Here is a 19,666-nt window from a genome sequence, read left to right as displayed (position 1 = left end):
ATTACCTAATTATGTCTTTTTGGAGCTAAACGGGCTAATTATCTCATTTTAGAGGAAAACAAGCTAAGTATATAATATTCATGAGCTAACCAAGGTTCTTATGCCATTTTGCGGTTATTATGGCATTTTGGAGCTAAATGGGATAATTATGTCTTTTTGGGGAAATTAAAGCAAGGATAATATGAAAGAGGAGAAGAGAAACTTATCGTAGTGGTCATCAAGGAGGAGAAACACCACGGTTGCTCGCAGCGGCTTCGTTTGGAGACGGTTGCCCTGGAGAAGGGTCGTGCAATGCCGCTCGGGAGTTATTCTGCAGAAAAGATATTTTGCAATGTCTTAGTTAGCATGATGACACTCAATTATTAATACTAGTTTATAATGAAACTCACCGTGCCAATCGAAGAGAAGACGGGCATCGGCGGAGGGACTTGACCGCTCTTCTCGCACAGACCCTGAAGAGTGGGTCGTATTAGTTAGTAATGAAACAGACATTACACACATGATTTGGCTAATGTGAAAAAAACATACCACAAAAAGCTCGTACAGGGCCCGTTGACCCGCCTCATTCCGGGCCCTCTCCTCCCCAATCAATCATGCCGTGGTCTGGTCCCTCTCATCAAGAGCAGCTTGAAGAGCATCCTGGCTTGCCAACCTCTCTTTCTCAAGAGCAGCCTGGTTTGCCGCTCTCTCTTTCTGAAGAGCAGCCTGAAACACCATTCCTCGTTACCACAGTAATGATCTATGGTGACACACATAATGAAATGGATGAAAGTGTTCTTAGTCCGTACAACTAACCTTGATGGCAAGTTCGACTGGCCGTGGACGACGCGTTATCTCAGGACAGCTGCTCGACTAGCGTGCCTTGATCTCCGGAAGAGTGAGTGGACAACGTATTATCCTATCTCCAATGGCTATCGAGCCATGGGGCCTCCCGCCACCAGATATCATCACCAGCTCTGGATCCAAAGGTTCCTGGCTAGGGTTAAAGTCATCCCCTTTCGTAGCCTTCCCCGCGTCCCTGTATGCCACGAGCTTCTGGTGGGATGATATGTTGGTGAAGTTATTGGGATCATCCAGGTCAGACTCAGAGAATGCCTTCGCCTTCTTGTACGAGGCAGTATGGGCCATGCCATAAAGGTCGTACAAGTGTGGCATCTCAGTCTTATTGTGATGCGCCTAAAAGAGAGGAACAAAATATTAGCATCAAGAATGAATTGCATGAATCATGAAGCAAATCACATACCCAGTTTCGTCCAAACTGAAGTAAGTTGGCGCTGCCTTGATGGTGTAGCACACCAACCATTTGGCTACGCCGATCCTTCGCATTCTCGTGGACGGCTCGCCAGCTGCCTGTGCACCACTCATCAACCAACGCCTCCCAACAATCTATCTTATCCGCACACCATCTCGGGGGCACCTGTAAGTTATTAGAAAGAATTTACAGCGCTACGCCTATGAATGAAATCAAGAAAACTACGTAGAAGGACTTAAGAATAGGTAATTACCTTCATGTATTGCTCCTTCTTCAGAAACTTTCCGCGGCAATCCTTCTTCTGCTTCTTAATACCACGCGTGGCGTAGTAATATCGAATAGCCCGCGGCCGAACCTCGTGGCGCAAGTTCTGTAGTAACCGCCTACACTCGGCCTCGAGAACCCTGGCCGCCTCCTCCTCATATCCATCCTCACACCTATAGAAGGTCTGCAATCAAACGTGAAAACACCGATTAGTACAATAATTAGCTATAATGTTAATTTTAGATTCTGTAAAAGGATAATTTACCCAAAAGCTCTTGATCACCATCTCGGCCCTTGTGTGGCACAAGACACCATCTATAATCTCCTCTGGCGGGGCCTGCGCAACCTGGTAGTGCTCCCAGGAAAATCCTAGTGTAGGAAGCTGACCCTCACCAGGCAACGTGACAAACCCCGGAAAATTTGTCCGGCAAAGCACACCAAGGACGGAGTTCGGCCTGCGGACTCCAAGAGGGTGTACCCATCCCCTGCAGTATGATAAGGTCAACGCATTAGATATTTGAACAAACTTGAAGGCAAACGTTAAAAAAGGGTAAATGTACTTACCTATCTCCTTTAGGTTTAATCACCGGCCTCTGCTCGCGGGTAGCCGGGGCGACCGGGAGACGTGTACTACCACGCTTGTACACGGTGGCCCCGTCCACCTGCACATCGCCCTCACTATCCGTAAGCTCATCCCCGCCATCCCCGCCCCCTGAGCCACCCGGACCCTCGGTCCAATCCGGCAACTCGATACGATCCGGCCAGGTCTCCCATCCGGGCCTCTCCACGTCGGGTGAAGCCTCCGGAACCGTAGTCTCCTCTGGCTGCTCCTGGGCCGAATGCACCTCGACCCGAGGCTGCTCCTGGACCGGAGTCTCATGGGACGAATGCCCGTCAACAACAGGCTCCTGGAACGGAGTCCCCGTAGCCTCCGCAAACGGGTCGACCATACTAGTCCTATGCTCGGGTGAATGAGCTGGTGGTGGTGGCGAGGACGACTCAACAGTCCTCCTGGATCTTCCGCGGCCACCACCCTCCATGTACCCTTCCCCTTCTTCCCTACCCGACCAGCACCTCTCCGAGTGGGCAATGCCGCTGACGAAGAAGAACCCACGGGTGGTGTCGACAGACTGTCTGCCAAGGCTCTACGGAGAGATAGGGGTGGAAGGGAAGTACCACCCCTCGTGCGGGGCGCCTCGGAAGAATCCGTCGAGCGATCTGGACCAGCGCCCACCATCTTTCCACACCTGGTGACCTGCCATGATAAAGATTAAAAGAAATTAGTACAACATAAAAAAATTGTATAACTGACATGAATAATAATATGTACATGAATAATAAAGATTAAAATATATATAATTTAAGTTGTGAATCTTACAAACTAATAATCATCATCAATAAATGCATCATCATCATCACTATCACGCATGTCTTCTGGCGTGCTCGTCGGGTTCAACGGCGTGAAGTTGTGAAAGGCCTTCCTTTAATCGTTGAAGCATTGACACGTCATCCGCATCAATAACCTCTACGAGTTCCAGGTCTTCTTGTTCCGTCTCAGGGCTGGAGTCGGATTCATTGTCGCTGTCTACTTCCATGTTCTTGGTGAAGCACGACGGTTCTTGAAACGTTTCTTGGAAAGACGTGTTTCTTGGAAGAATTCTCCATCATATGTGTCTGGGTTAATGTGAGGTTCATAATCTTGTTCATTTGGGAGAGGTGGTCTGACATGTGGCGACACTTCATAAACAACATACCAACCTTCCAGATTGTTATCCGTTTGGCATGCCCACGGTAGATAGAAAACTTGGGTCGCCTGTTGATCCGTAATATAGACATCGGGAACATCTAAATGGGTGTTTGGATTGATTTCGACTAGTCCTATATGTTCATGAGTCCTTCTAGTCTTTTTCGGCTGGAACCAATAACATTTGAAGACTACGACGTTCGGTGGGTTTTCACCATAGAATTGAAGTTCATAAATTGCTTCAACTCTTCCATAATACTCGATAACACCTTCGCCGATAGCAGAGACACCACAATTTGTAGATTTCCGGTCGGGCATAGATAGCTCTTTGCCAAAGGTACGAAACAGATACCCGTTGATGTTGTATTTCTCAAATGAACGGACCTTATAGTCAAAACCATTAGCAACTTGTCTCAATTCGGCGTCCATAGACTCTGAATTAGCCTACAAGTTTAATGCGAAACGGTTGTTGCATTAGCCGCAAGTTAGACCAAGAATGAAATGGTCCATTATTGATAATTACGTTTGTTTGAACCAAGAGATGAAACCGGGATAGCCGCCTCCTGTCTTTGACAGAAGCTCATACTCTTCGACGGAATCATTTTCGATCACTGCTCCATCTGAGAATTTGACGACGTAACGGCTGTTTGAAATATCCGGGAATAAGAGCAGTTCAAATGAATTAGAAGTTACGGGAAAATGTGCCGAGAACTCACTCGATGTATGGCCGCACTTCTGTTAGGTTGTTGAAGATATACAACGAAATGTTCCGCCATTCTTCGACATCCAATGTCATTGGTTTCGAAGCACCGGCTGGTGCGAGCTTCCCGTTGAATATGCTGAGGTTGGCCCACCTTTTTTAGGGTGTGCATCATTGTGCCGAGGCTTCGGATTATGCAAATGATGATTTTTGGCTTCGTAGTGTGCTGTCACGAAGTTTGCCACCTCCTCAGTAATGAATGCCTCAGCCATCGATGCTTCAAGTCTACGCTTATTTTTACATTTAGCTCGAAGGGTCTTCTGCATCCTCTCAGTTGCATAGCACCAACGATCTTGCATGGGCCCACCCAATCTTGCCTCGGTCGGTAGATGTAAAATCAAATGCTGCATTGGATTAAAGAAGCCCGGTGGAAATATCTTCTCTAACTTGCACAACAACTCCGGTGCAAACTCCTCCATGTCTTCTACCACGCCAGGCGACAATTCTTTCGCACAAAGAACACGGAAGAAATAGCTCAGCTCCGCCAATACTAGCCATTCATCCTCAGGAATAAAGCCACGTAACATCACCGACATTACCCGCTCTAGCCATATGTGCCAATCATGACTCTTGAGACCAAAGATTTTTAATTTTTGAAGACTCGCTCCCCTCTTTAGATTCGCTGCATATCCATCGGGTAACATCAAGTGCATTTTGACCCACAAGATAATTTCCCTCATAGCTGGCCTTCCAAGATTGAACAAGGCCTTTGGCTTCGACCACTTCTGCTTTCCTTTGCCTTCTCGCATGTTTTGTAATGGTCTATGACATAGTGTCTCTTGATCGACTCTAGCCTTAATATTATCCTTTGTCTTCCCATCTATGTCGAACAATGTACCAAAAATAGCCTCTCCGATATTCTTTTCAGTGTGCATCATGTCGATATTGTGTGGAAGAAGGAGGTCTTTGAAGTAAGGCAGATCCCAGAAGCATGGCTTGTGAGTCCACGCGTGTTTGGAATTATACCCCTTGAAATACCCTGGACGCTCTGGATCAGGCTCGAGGGCGTTTAACTGATCCAGGATCTGTTGGCCTGTGAACGCAGGTGGTGCCAAGTTTTTGACAACTTTACCTTTGGTAAAGTTCTTCTTGTCTTTTCTGAACCGATGGTCAGGATCCAGGAACTGTCTATGCAAGTCAAAGCAAGAATACTTTTGACCCTCCTGCAACCAATGAAACTGAAGAGCTTCCTTGCATTGGGGGCACGGGAACCTTCCATGCACACACCATCCAGAGAATAGCGCATACGCTGGCAAGTCATGCATAGAGTACATGTACCACACATGCATTTTGAAGTTTTATTTTCTAGCGGCATCGTATGTCTTGACCCCATTATCCCAAGCTTCTTGAAATTCATCCTTAAGCGGTTGCAGGTACACATTCATATTCTTCCCCGGATAATTGGGCCCTGGAATTATCAATGTCAGAAATATGTTCTTTCTTTGCATAATCTGCCGGGGGGGAGATTGAGTGGAATGACAAATACAGGCCAATAACTGTATTGGGTTGCCGTCATGCCGAAGGGATTAAAACCATCCGTGGCGGCGCAGACTCGAGGATTCCTTGGATCTGCCACTTTATCCTGATGCAATCCATCGAAATGTTTCCACGCTTCCCCATCCGATGTGTGTACCATCATCTTATTCCCATCCGCATCTAGTTCGGTTCTTTTGCCCAATTTGTGCCATGTCATCTGTGTGGCTGTCTCTTCGACCATGAAGATACGTTGAAGTCTTGGTACGATTGGCATATACCGAAGAACACTAACTGCGATTTTGGTCCTCTTCTCACCCATACCGTTGTCTACCACAAGATACCTGCAAGACTCGCAATTGGGACAATAGTCCAAGTGTGCATACCCCTTCCTAAATAAGACACATCCTTTCTCACATGCATCTATCTTCTCATAGGGCATCTTAAGTACACGAAGTATTTTGTCCGACTGGTACAGGTTTGTAGGCATGACATGGCCTTTGGGTAGGAAACGTCCGAATAGTGTCATCATCGCGTCGTAGCATTCTCTTCCCAAGTTGAACTGAGCCTTCAGAGCCATTACTTGTGCAATTGCATCCAGCTGACAGAGCTCAGTGTGCTCATGGAGAGGACGTTTTGAAGACTCCAACATTTCATAAAAGGCCTTTGCAGATTCCTCCATCTCATCTTCCGAATCCCGAGCATCATCAAAGTCTTGCACCATGTCTTCGATCCCGGTACCATGCTCGTCCGTGCGACGACGGACCACCTCAGCTCTTGTGCGTTGTATAGACTCACCATGAAATGTCCACACCGTATAATTAGGCTTAAAACCCCTCCTCTGCGGGTGTTTAATCATTATAGCCTCTGTCGTCTTTTTATAGTTGTCGCATCCAGGACAGGGGCAATAGTTTCTTTCCTGGCCATTTGTGAATGCGGCTTTCACAAATTCCTTTGTTTTTACAAACCATTCTTTCGTCATCTCTTTCTGACTAGGGTGGCCGGTATACATCCACGCACGATCACTCATCTTGCGTAGCTACTAAAGACAGAAAAAATATATTTATATATAATTAGCATTTATATTCATCGGTTAATCAGGTTCGCCATTTTTATTACGTCCAGGCAACCTACACGCTAATAGGTAAAGATAGGTCCTAATCCCACCCGAGTATGTGTAGATTGGGTTAGTTTTCCCATGCTCTGCTCCGGATCCAACACAAAATTTCGGCAGCACCTCCCCGCTGTTCTCCTGATACATGTCTCCACAATAAACAGAGAGGATGTGCATCCGGAGAACAATGGGGGAGGCATTGACGAAATTCCGCATCGGATCCAGAGCACAGCATACGGGAAAACGAACCCAATCTACACATACTCGGGCTGTCCATCGATAATGTTGGACAATTCGAAAGGATGGCGGTTATAAGTATGCAAAGACATGCATATTTATAGATGTCGCCCTTTCGAACGGGAGACGCATACTGGTCACGCATACTCATGATTGAAGAAACCTATATATAGATAGCAAGTTTCATCGGCACGAAGTCCGGGACAGAGCAAATTAAGGGGGTAGGAGGAGAAGTCATTTGTGCTCACCAACAAACGTAGGGGCGGAGCTCGTCCAACGCACGTGGAGGTCGTCGAACAACTGCACATTGAAATTCACCCGATCAACACAAATATGATGTTTTTATAAGATAATCAAAAAATATGTGACCTAACTCTTATTTTCTTTTTTCTTTTTTCCTCTTATTCTTCTGCTTCTTCTTCTTATTCTTATTTACTTTTTTCTTTTTTCCTCTTATTCTTCTTCTCCTTCTTCTTCTTCTCTTCTCTTCTTCTTCTTCTTCTTCTTCTTCTTCTTCTTCTTCTTCTTCTTCTTCTTCTTCTTCTTCTTCTTCTTCTTCTTCTTCTTCTTCTTCCTCTTATTTTCTTTTTTCTTTTTTCCTCTTATTCTTCTTCTCCTTCTTCTTCTTTTCTTCTTGTCTTCTTCTTCTTCTTCTTCATATTCTTATTTTCTTTTTTCCCTCTTATTCTTCTTCTCCTTTTTCTTGTTTTCTTCTTCTCTTCTTCTTCTTATTCTTCTTCTTCTTCTTCTTCTTCTTCTTCTTATTATTATTATTATTATTATTATTTTCTTTTTTCCTCTTATTCTTCTCTTCCTCTCCTATTTTTCTTCTTCTTCTTCTTCTTCTTCTTCTTCTTCTTCTTCTTTCTTCTCCTTCCCTTCCTTTTCCTTCTTATTCTTATTTTTTTTTCTTCTCCTTTCTCCTCCTTCTTCTTCTTCTCCTTCTTCTTTCTTCTGCTTCCCTTCCTTTTCCTTCTTCTTCTTCTTCTTCTTGTCCTTCCCTTCCTTTCCTTCTTCTTCTTCTTCTTCTTCTTCTTTCTTCTCCTTCCCTTCCTTTTCCTTCTTCTTCTTTTCCTTCTTCTTCTTATTTTTTTCTTCTCCTTTCTCCTTCTTCTTCTTCTCCTTTCTCCTCCTTCTTATTCTCCTTTCTCCTTATTCTTCTTCTCCTTTTCTCCTTTACTAAACAGGAAACTAACCTAACTAAACCTAAACTAAAACTGAACCTAAACTAAACTAATTTAACAACCTAACTAACTAGCCTAACTAACCTAATAAACCAAAAAACTAACCTAACTAATTTAACATAAAAAATAAGGAAAAACAAAAAAAATGGGGGGACTCGCCGGCGGGGGCGGCTGGGGCATCGGGGCGGCGAGGAGGACGGGTGCGACGGGGCAGTGGGGCGTCGCCGGGGGCAATGCGGCGGCGGGGGGCAGTGGTGGCGGCGGGGGGTAGTGGTGGCGGCGGTGGGGGGCAGTGGTGGCGATGGTGGGGGGCAGGTGAGGGGCGGCGTAGGGGTCGGCGTAGGGGTGGCCGGGCGCCGGTGGTGCAGGAGGGAGGCGCGCACGACGGTTGAGAGAGATACAGAGTGGGGAGCGGGGTAGTGGAGCGAGGGGCTAGGGGATAACGGCCGTCTGCCCCCGAGCGGCAAAGGGCCCAACGGCTGATGGCAAAGGCCAGGCGGACGGCAAAGAGCCCGTCCGTTGGACCTGGCCAGGCCCAAGGTCTAGTGGGACCCATCTGCCCTCTTTGTCGTCTGCCCTAGGTCTCTTTGTCGTCCGCAGGCAGACGACAAAGCCCTGGCCGATGGCAAACATTCTTTTTACCATCAATGAGCCCTTTACCGCCTGCTTTAGGTCAACTGACGGCAAAGAGGGTGTTTGCCATCAGCCAGCAGACGACAAAGAACTGGCTGATGTCAAATTACTGTTTTCAAGTAGTGAAAGGTTCGGGCTCCCGAAAGGAGAGACGAGGACCCTTCTTACTTGAGGAACCACCATGAAACTTCCTCCTGAACATAATTTCCTTTTGCTGAATTTTTTGAAGTTCAAGAGAAAAGTGAATAAAGACCCACCACACCTTGTAGCAACTACTCCTACTAGTGCCTAGAGACCGTATCACACGCTAAAACTACTTGGGACCAGCTAAAATCAACCTTTCTAGCTCAAGAACAGGGTCACCAAGGTAGCAAGAATTCGTGAAGGATAAAGCACTAGAGAAAAAACTAATTGGACCAATGGAGGAGTCACTTACCAAGGAGTAATTTCCCCAAAACGGTTCGGAGAATGATCCTTTGAGCAAGGAGATCGAAAATCACAGCCAAATGAGCAAGAACACGGGTTTGAGCTGCGAAACATTTTTTTCTGGAGGTGGAAGAAGAGGCTGGGAGCTGGAATGAGTGGAGGGGGTGTCTGTGGGCTCCACAAGCTTGCACCCCGCCACCAGGGGGGTAGGTGGCGGTGGGGGGGCTTGTGTCCCACTAGTCAGGGCCCCTGGCCAGCTCTCAGGCCCAGAAATTTTCAAAAATTCCAGAAAAAATCATACTAAATTTTCAAGACCATCGGAGAACTTTTATTTTCGAGGTATTTTTCTCCGGGACGCTAAAACAGAAAACAGGAAAAAAAAACTAATTCTATCATTTTTCTTCTAAGCAACAGAAAAGGAAAACTCAAAACATAGGTATGTGACTCTCTGATTCATCCGTCTCATGGTCATCGAAAGAAATCCGTCAATGGGATTGATCAAGTCCTTATGACAAAACCTTCTCGAATCGCAAGAGAGAACGGAGAATTTTTGAATAGCCACTAAGTCACCTCAATGGGGATATGAATCTCCCCAACAAGAAAATCGTACTTCATCTTGACACGAGGAATAGGGCATTCAAAGCTCCCAATGAGAATCGATGAAGTCTTTTCGATAGCATTGATGCAATGTACTGGATATCGTTTCTTCGGAAAGTGCACTGTGTGCTCATTACCGTTGACGTGGAAAGTGACATTGCCTTTGTTGCAATCTATAACAACCCCTGTAGTGTTTAAAAAGGGTCTTCCGAGGATGATAGCCATGCCACAAATGTTGATAGGGAAAGGAGTTGATTTGTCAGCCATTTGCATAGAAATTTCAGTGGGTGTCAACTTATCTAGTTCAAGTCTACGATAAAGAGAAAGCGGCATAACACTAACACCGGCTCCAAGGTCACATAAGGCAGTTCTTACGTAGTTTCCTTTAATGGAGCAAGGTATAGTGGGCACTCCGGGATCACCAAGTTTCTTAGGAGTTCCACCTTTGAAAGTATAGTTGGCAAGCATGGTGGAGATCTCAAGATCTGGTATCTTCCGTTTATTAGTCACGATATCTTTCATGTACTTGGCATACGGAGACATCTTGAGCATATCAGTTAACCGCATCTGCAGGAAGACGGGTCTTATCATGTTTACTCAGAAGTTTTAGAGCATTGACATTTTTGTCTACACAAGCACTTAAATGGCTAAGCATACGAGTACTTTGTTCCAAATGTGTGCTAACATAATCATTGAAACTCTGTTGTTTGGCAACAAAGTTGTCAAATTCATCAAAGCATAGGCTAGCAGGTTTATCAAAAGGAATACCACTCTCATCAAACCTACGCAGAGAATTCACTTCCACTACATGTACCGGGTTATCGAGACCATGGATCTCTTTGATAGGTGGTAGATTTTTGACATCTTCAGATCTAATGCCTTTCTCTTGCATAGATTTCTTGGCTTCTTGCATATCTTCGGGACTGAGGAATAGAATACCTATTTTCTTAGGAGTTGGCTTAGGAGGTGGTTCGGGAATAGTCCAAGCATTATCGTTGATCAAGAGGTTATTCAGTAGGGTCTCAGCTTGTTCTACAGTTTGTTCCCTAAAAACACAACCGGCACAACTATCTAGGTGGTCTCTAGAGGCATCGATAAGTCCGTTATAGAGGATATCAAGTATCTCGTTCTTCTTAAGAGGGTGATCAGGCAAAGCATTCTGTAGCTGGACGAGCCTCCCCCAAGCTTGTGGAAGACTCTCTTCTTGGAGTTGAGCAAAGTTGTATATTTCCTGCAAGGCAGCTTGCTTCTTATGGGCAGGGAAATATTTTTCACAGAAGTAATAGACCATCTCCTGGGGACTACGCACACATCCAGGAGCAAGAGAGGTGAACCAGACTTTAGCATCATCCTTTAGAGAGAAAGGAAACAACTTAAGGATATAGTAGTGGCGGATCTTCTCCTCATTAGTGAAAAGGATGGCTATTTCAGATAGTTTGGCAAGATGGGCTATGACCGTCTCAGACTCATAACCGTGAAAAGGATCAGATTCGACTAGAGAGATTATCTCAGGGTCGACAGAGAATTCATAATCCTTATCGGTGACAAAGATAGGCGAAGTGGCAAACTTCGGGTCATTTTTCATCCTAGCTTCCCGAGATTTTTCCTTCCACTTGAGAAGTAATTTCTCAGCGTCATAGGCATCCTTACACGCAAGAAAATCTTCAGCTATCTCTCCCTCCATAACGTAACCCTCAGGTATATCAGGCAATTCATATCTAGGAGAGCTAGATCTAACAGGAGCAAAAGCATGTTCTATCTCAATAGTATCGACAGTTTCGGAAGCATCACGAGCATTGGCAGTAACTCTAGCAATATGAGCATCAAGGAACACTCCTAGTGGAACATCAGGCAAAGGAGTATCTCTAGCAGTATCAAGCATAGCATCATCAGGGAAAATAGCATCTCTAGCAACATCAAGCAAAGCAGTATCAAGCATAGCATCTCTAGCAGTATCAAGCATAACATCATCACGCATAGTATCAAGCATAGCATCTCTAACAGTATCAAGCATAGTATCATCTGGCATAGTATCAAGCATAGCATCTCTAGCAGTAGTATCACAAGCATCATCAAGCACATGCGACATATCAAGATTTCTAGCAGGAGGTGATGTCGCAAACTTACTCATAACTGAAGGTGAATCAAGTGCAGAGCTAGATGGCAATTCCTTACCTCCCCTCGTAGTTGAGGGCAAGACTTTGGTCTTCGGATCCTTCAGATTCTTCATAGTGATCAGCAGATATAAATCCCAAGTAACTCACAGAATATAGCAATACCTCCCCGGCAACGGTGCCAGAAAAATGCTGATCGTGCAATCTCTCGAGATAGCTAGATGAATGCTGATGACAACAATCCTTCCCTTGCAACGGCACCAGAAGAACGCTGCTAGCTCTCCCCGGCAACGGAACTAGAAGAATGTTGTTGATGGCCCACCAGCGCGTGGGTTCGCAGCAGTTTTCGAGGGTAGAGTATTCGACCCAATTTGTTGATAAGCCCGTCAGGAGGTGAGAGTATACTCTCAAGTATTAGCAGCTGAATTTGTCGGATTCAACCACACCTGAAAGATTAGTATCTGCAAGCACAGTAGTAACAACAAAGTAGTATGATAACAACGGTGTCAGAAACGATCTGTTGACGGCAGACTATTCCTAACGATTGTATCAATGGCGCCTTCGTTGCTGCGTCGATGGAAGTTGTCAGTTCCCGTCAACGTCCGGTGAACCAACAATGTAGCAGGTAGCAGCAGTGTAACGAGCAACAACAGTGGCAAGGAACAACAGAAGTGACAGCAGTAGCAAGTAGTAACAGTAGCAAGTGACAGTAGTAGCAACAGTAGTAGCAGCAGCAGCAGAGCAAGACAAGTAATAGCAGTAGCAACAGTAGGACAAACTCGTAGGCAATGGGTCGGTGATTTGTTTGGATGATATTCATCATGCAATAGCTATAACACAGAGAGATAAGTGGCTAGCTCCCGTTCGTCAATGTGATGTAGGCATGCATTCTGTGTGTCGTCATACGTGCTTAGGAAAAAGAACTTGCATGACATCTATTGTCCATCCCTCCCGTGGCATCGGAGTCCAAAAGGAAACTACGGGATATTAAGGTTCTCCTTTTAATAAAGAACCATACCAACGCATTAGCACTTGGTGAACACATGAACTCCTCAAGCTATGGTCATCACCGGGAGTGGTTCCGGTTATTGTCACTCCGGGGTTGCCGGATCATAACACGTAGTAGGTAACTACAACTTGCAAGATCGGATCTAAAACACACATATATTGGTGACAACATAATAATTTCAGATCTGAAATCATGGCACTCGGGCCCTAGTGACAAGCATTAAGCATGGCAAAGTAGTAGCAACATCAATCTCAGAACATAGTGGATACTAGGGATCAATCCCCGTCAAAACTAACTCGATTACATGATAGATCTCATCCTACTCATCACCGCCCAGCGAGCCTATGAATAGATTACTCACGAACGACGAAGAGCTTCATGGAATTGGAGAGGGAAGAAGGTTGATGATGACGATGGCGACGATTTCCCCTCTCCGGAGCCCAAGACGGACTCCAGATCTGCCCTCCAGATGAAGAACAGGTGGTGGGGGCTCCTCCGTATCGAAAACGCGACGAAATCTTTTTTTTTCTGGGACGAAAGGCAACTTATAGAGCTGGAGTTGGGGGCGGCAGGTGCCTGTGGGCCCCACAAGCCTGCCCACCGCCACCAGGGGTGGTGGCGGAGCACGGGCTTGTGGCCCACAGGCCCACCCCCTAAGGTGGAACTTGGCTCAGATATTTTTGATATTTTCTAAAACTACTCCCCGTAAATTTTCAGGACGTTTGGAGAACTTTGATTTCTGCACAAAAATAACACCAAGGCAATTCTGCTGAAAACAGCGTCAGTCCAGGTTAGTTCCATTCAAATCATGCAAATTATAGTCTAAAGCAAGGGCAAAAGAGTTTGGAAAAGTAGATACGTTGGAGACGTATCAGCCGTCAGCTGCCTGATGACAAATACCTTTGCCATCAGCTGGCAGACGGCAAAGAGCCCAAATTGTCACATTTTTGTTTATTTTTCTATTTCACAGCACACACACACACACACATACATATATAATTCATAGCACATATATGATATATAGGTCACAACACATATATGATATACATATAATGTTCATCAATGCCATTTGTTCATCAACGCACATCCCATATTTCGAAAGAACCAACACATACAAAGTTTCATACATATAGTTCCACATATATTGTTCATCCATATATACATATACATATAGTTCCACATTGTTCATCAACTCAAATAAAAACTAGAACTAAAGCACTCCAATGTCAGCTTCCATGCATGTAGTACACCCAATCTGCAAAATGGGAATAAGAAAGTCAAAAGAAGAACAACAACAACATATATATGACAAATAAGCTAAATTGAAGAAGAAAGAGAAGAAGCAAGAAAAGAAGAAGGAGAATAAAAAGAAGAATAAGGAGGATGAGGAGGAGAAGGATAAGGAGGAGGAGAATAAGGAGAAGAAGGAGGATAAGAAGGAGGAGAGAAGAAGAAGGAGAAGAAGGAGGGCTCCTTCTTCTCCTTCTTCTTCTCTCATCCTTCTTCTCCTTCTCCTTTTCTTCTTTTTCTCCTTTTCTTTTTCTTCTTCCTTTTCATTTCTCCTCTTCTCCTCTTCTTAGAGCTAAATTAGCTAACTATGTCTTTTTGGAGCTAAATGGGCTAATTATGTCATTTAGGAGAGAACTTAGCTAATTATGTCATTTAGGAGAGAACTTAGCTAATTATGTCATTTAGGAGAGAACTTAGAGAAGGAGGATAAGGAGGAGAGAAGAAGGAGAAGAAGAAGAGAAGAATAAGAGAAGAAGAAGGAGAAGGAGGAGAAGGAGAAGAAGGAGCCCTCCTTCTTCTCCTTCTTCTCTCCTCCTTCTTCTTCTCCCTCCTTCTTCTCCTTCTTCTCTTCTTCTTCTTCCTTCTTTTCATTTTCCCTCTTTCTTCTCCTCTTCTCCTCCTCCTCCTCCTCTTATCCTCTTCTTCCTCTTCTTCTTCTTCTTCTTCTTCTTCTTCTTCTTCTTCCTCTTATTTCTATTCCTATTTTTCTTTATCATCTTCTTCTACTTATTCTTCTTTTCTTCTTTTTCTCTTCTTTTTTCTCTTCTTCTCCTTCTTATTTTTTCTTCTTCTCTTCTTCTCTTAGGCCTTATTATGTCATTTAGGAGAGAACTTAGCTAAGTATAGGTCATTTTTTTATTAAATATGCCATTTTGGAGCTAACTAAGCTAATTATGTCATTTTGGAGGATAATTAGCTAAGTTGTGAGCTAACCAAGGTTCTTATGATGTTTTTACCCTAACTAAGCTAATTATGTCATTTTGGAGGATAATTAGCTAAGTATGTCTTTGTTGGGGAAAATAAGCTAAATTTATGAAGAAAGAGAAGAAGCAAGAAGAGAAGAAGGAGAAGAAAAAGAACAAGGAGAAGGAGGAGGAGGAGAAGAAGGAGAAGAAGGAGGAGAGAAGAAGGAGAAGAAGGATGAAGAAGAAGAAGGAGAGAAGAAGGAGAAGAAGGAGGGCTCCTTCTCCTCCTCCTCATTCTCCTTCTTCTTCTCTTCTTCTTCTCTTCTTCTTTTCATGTTGCCTCTTTCTTCTCCTCTTCTCCTCCTCCTCCTCCTCCTCCTCCTCCTCCTCCTCCTCTTCTCTTCTTCTTCCTCTTCTTCTTCTTCTTCTTCTTCTTCTTCTTCTTCTTCTTCTTTTTCCTCTTATTCCTATTTCTATTTTTCTTTATCCTCTTCTTCTATTTATTCTTCTTTTCTTCTTTTTTCTCTTCTTCTCCTTCTTAATTTTTTCTTCTTCTCTTCTTCTCTTAGGCCTTATTATGTCATTTAGGAGAGAACTTAGCTAAGTATAGGTCATTTATATTAAATAGTCCATTTTGGAGGTAACTAAGCTAATTATGTCATTTAGGTGGAAGCCTAGCTAACTATAGGTCCTTTCGGAGCTAACTTGGGTTAAATAGGTCATTTGGGAGCAAAATGTCTTCCAAGGCTCTATGAAGAGATAGGTGTGAAATGGAAGTACCACCCTCGTGCGGGCCGCCGAAGAAGAACCCGTCGAGCGATCTGGACCCGCGCCCACCATCTTTCAACACGTGCTGACCTGCCATGATAAAGATTAAGAGAAATTAGTACAACATAAATTTTTTGAAAAGCTAAGAACTAAATAACAACTACAATAACATCAGCCACTACTACAACAACTACAATAACAACTACAACAACTACTACAACAATCCCTAGCGCTGCCCATGTCGGTTAGCTTCTTTAGCCTGGTTGTGTAAACCAAGTTCGATGGGAGCAATATATATGCACACACACTAGATGATAGGTAGGTACAAGTAAATGTGATAAAAACATATCGATAAGGTGGATGGTGTGTAGGCATAGCAATAAGATGAATTATTTATTTAACTTGCTATATGTTCTGTTAAATGAACTATAGTAGCGTTGGACAAATTGCACATCCACTCCTCCTACAAAGTGAGGTTGTTGTACTCCACTAGATATTAAGATCAAATATAAAATATACATGGAAGTAATTTCAATTAGCTACAATTGTTTGTGTCAAAATCTTTTTGAAGCCAATATACCACATCTTGTTATCTATTGAATACATATAATCAAGAAAATCAATAGATGAGTGATGTTGTGATACAAAATGAACATGTAAAGAGTATCATCTTTTATAATTAGAGCCCATGGTACCGATGGTCTAAAGATGTTTAGTACAATGATGACGATATGGTGGATGTGCTCCATTGACTAAAAGGGAGCACACTGAATTTACTTTATGGATTTTTTAGCTACCTTGAATAAAAGAGAGTCCTCCAAAATTAATTCATTGGCTAGAATGAATGTTCATATCATTCTTGAAAAATGTTCCTTACAATAAATGATTTTTTGTCATAATTAAACTATACATGGTTATAATATGTACTAATAATATCAATAAATCGCAACATATTCTAGGTAACCAAATCTCAACAAAATATATATACGGCAAGCAATTCCAAAATATATATACTATATTCATTGCAAGAAAATCTCAACAAAATGTTGGAATTAAAATTTCTTTATAGATTCATATATAGGGGTGGGGGTGTGGGGGCTCACCGGCAGGGGCTGTGGCGTCGTGGGCCGCGGGGCCGGGGGTGTAGGGGCCGCGGGGCGGCGGCGGGGGTGTTGGGGCTGTGGGGCGGCGCCGGGGGCGATGGGGCAACGATGGCGGGGCTGTGGGGCACCGGGGCGGCGCTGGGGGCGCGGGGGGCGGCGACGCGATGGTGGTGGCAGCGGTGGGCGTCGGGGGAAGAGTGGAAGAGAAGAAGAGAGTGTGAGAAAGAGAGAGAGAGAGGGTCGGGTGGGGCGGGACGACCATTACAAAATACTACGGCTTTGCCGTCCGCTGGCTGATGACAAAGGGTCTAGACTCTTGTCGTGTGCCTCCGAACTCTTTGCCGTCTGCTACCAGACGGCAAAGAAGGTAGTGTAGTTTGACCTAACGTTCCCCCGGTCAGGTGGGCCCGTCCAAAGCTTTGCCGTGTGATGTCCTAATCTTTACCGTCAGCCGCTGACGGCAAAGAAGTGACTGATGGCAAAGACATTCTATGCCATCAGCCTGTTCTTTGCCGTCAGGTTTTTGGCAGCGGATGGCAAAGACACTCTTTGCCGTCAGCTAGCGGACGACAAAGATTTAGCAGACGGCAAAAAACCGAATTCCAGTAGTGTTTAGGGAAAGTTTAAAGGCTTCCCTATAAATTCTTCGTCAAAATTGAGATTTTTCTAAAAAAAATTGGGTTACATACATATCAAAATATCACATCAAAACTCAAGGAGAGGTATCCAATATTTGAATTAGCTTGGGTTCTGTAGTATACCAATGTGAGCCAAGCTATTACTATTTCATCTAACTTGAATAACTAAGGACTGAATTTGAAGATGGATTCTGAAAACTCGATAAGCTTTTATTTGGTTATGATCTGAAAAGAAAAGAAAAAGGTTTAATAAGCCATGAGAAAATAGAGTAAAGTAACCATGCATCTTGTTTGTATAGCATGCATACGCCACACAATACAATCGAAATAGAGACATGGGATGATTGCAGTATTTTGAATAGAGTCGTCGGGAGGAGAGAAGTTGTTGTTGAGAAATATGAAATTCGAAGTCCTAACTTATGAAGTACTCCCTCCGTTCCTAAATATAAGTTTTTTTAGAGGTTTCACTAAAGTACTACATAAGGATGTATATAGACATACTTTAAAATGTTGATTCACTCATTTTACTTCGTATGTAGACCCTTAGTGAAATCTCTTAAAATACTTATATTTAGGAACAGAGGGACTACTAGCTAATCTTCCAGATGAGTATTTTACTGTTGGCTAGGAAAGGTTATCACTTTAAAATGTCTTAAGGTTTTGTTTGGTTGTATGCATCAATTTGTGTCCCCAATATCCGTGACCTGGACTAGCTGATTGAGAAAAAACATGCCATGGTTCATGACTTGCACCTCATTTGGCAGCATATGTCACACCAATGGTCATATTTATGCCTTCTCTTAATTACATATCTGCCTATGTATTTTAGGATGAGGAGATGCAAAACACATATGTTTGGTCATGTGCAACCCTCTTGCCCTTAAAACATGATGACCTTATCATGTTATGCATCACATATAAGCAATTCAAAAACACTAACAACATGCACATAACAACATAAGATATTGATTAAGTTGATTATGGATGCCTTGTGCACTACATTAAGGATAATATAACTGCACCTAATCCCTGCTCTCACAACGATTTACGTTTTTGAGCGCCCTTTTTTTATCTAGACCCTTCTGGCCGTCTGATCTCCTGTGTACACCCACCCTCCCGAACCGGCCCAGCTGTCATATGCCCTGCTACTCCATAGGCTGAAACGAAGGCCTCCGGTAAACTGGTCCGTCGGCCAACCCATCCTACTGGGCTTTGAGGAATCCATCGAAGAAGCGACCATGTCCATCTACCCATGCAAGAGGAGGGGAACTCCATCTCGGAAAAAAGAGACGAACAAGGGGATCGGCCGCTTGCCAAGACGACCCGAAGAGGGGATCCGACGCGATACGCTTTAGTCGATGCGCGCGAGGGTAGCCGACCCGTCGACGCGCAAAATGCAGATGAATCGAGGGCTGGCCGATCCAGCTGACACCGTCGATCTACCTGTGAAGTGGAAAGGAGGGACATGGGTGATGATGGCCGGCGCCTCATCTGCTTGAAACTGCTCGCAATCATGTTTGAATTTCTAAGAGCGCATTCACAGCGATTGATGTGCCAATCCTTTCCGCTGTCGAGTGGTACATCTATATATTTTTCATCCCCTGACATTCTTTAGGGCAAATTTGTTCCGTGGCACACGTACGAGTGAAAATGAGTAGTATCTATTAAACGCGTGGTACGAAGTAGATGCGCCCACACATGTGGACACTTTTATTGTTCATCCACACAACCCGTATGGTCTGTCTTCTCTGTACATCACATATACATATGTCTAATATGCCATACGTATGATAAATGCTGGGACCCAAAGAATAAAGTGTGCATGAGCGGGTAAGATAGCCCAGCGGTTACTGCCCTTATTCGTACGCGGTTTAGCCAATGCGGGCGAGGGTAGCCGACCTCGCCGACGCGCAAAATGTAGATGAATCAAGGGCTGGCCGATCCAGCTGACACCATCGATCTACCTGTGAAGTGGAAAGGAGGGACACAGGTGATGATGGCCGACGTCTCATCTGCTTGAAACTGCTCCCAATCATGCTTGAGTTTCTAAGAGCGCATTCATGGCGATTGATGTGCCAATCCTTTCCGCCGTCGAGTGGTATGTCTATATATTTTTCACCCCCTGACATTCTTTAGAGCAAATTTGTTTCGTACA

This window comes from Hordeum vulgare, chromosome 7H, assembly GCF_904849725.1.
Source record: "Hordeum vulgare subsp. vulgare chromosome 7H, MorexV3_pseudomolecules_assembly, whole genome shotgun sequence".
NCBI classification, from domain to species: Eukaryota; Viridiplantae; Streptophyta; class Magnoliopsida; order Poales; family Poaceae; genus Hordeum; species Hordeum vulgare.
Note: the sequence above shows the minus strand (reverse complement) of the source record.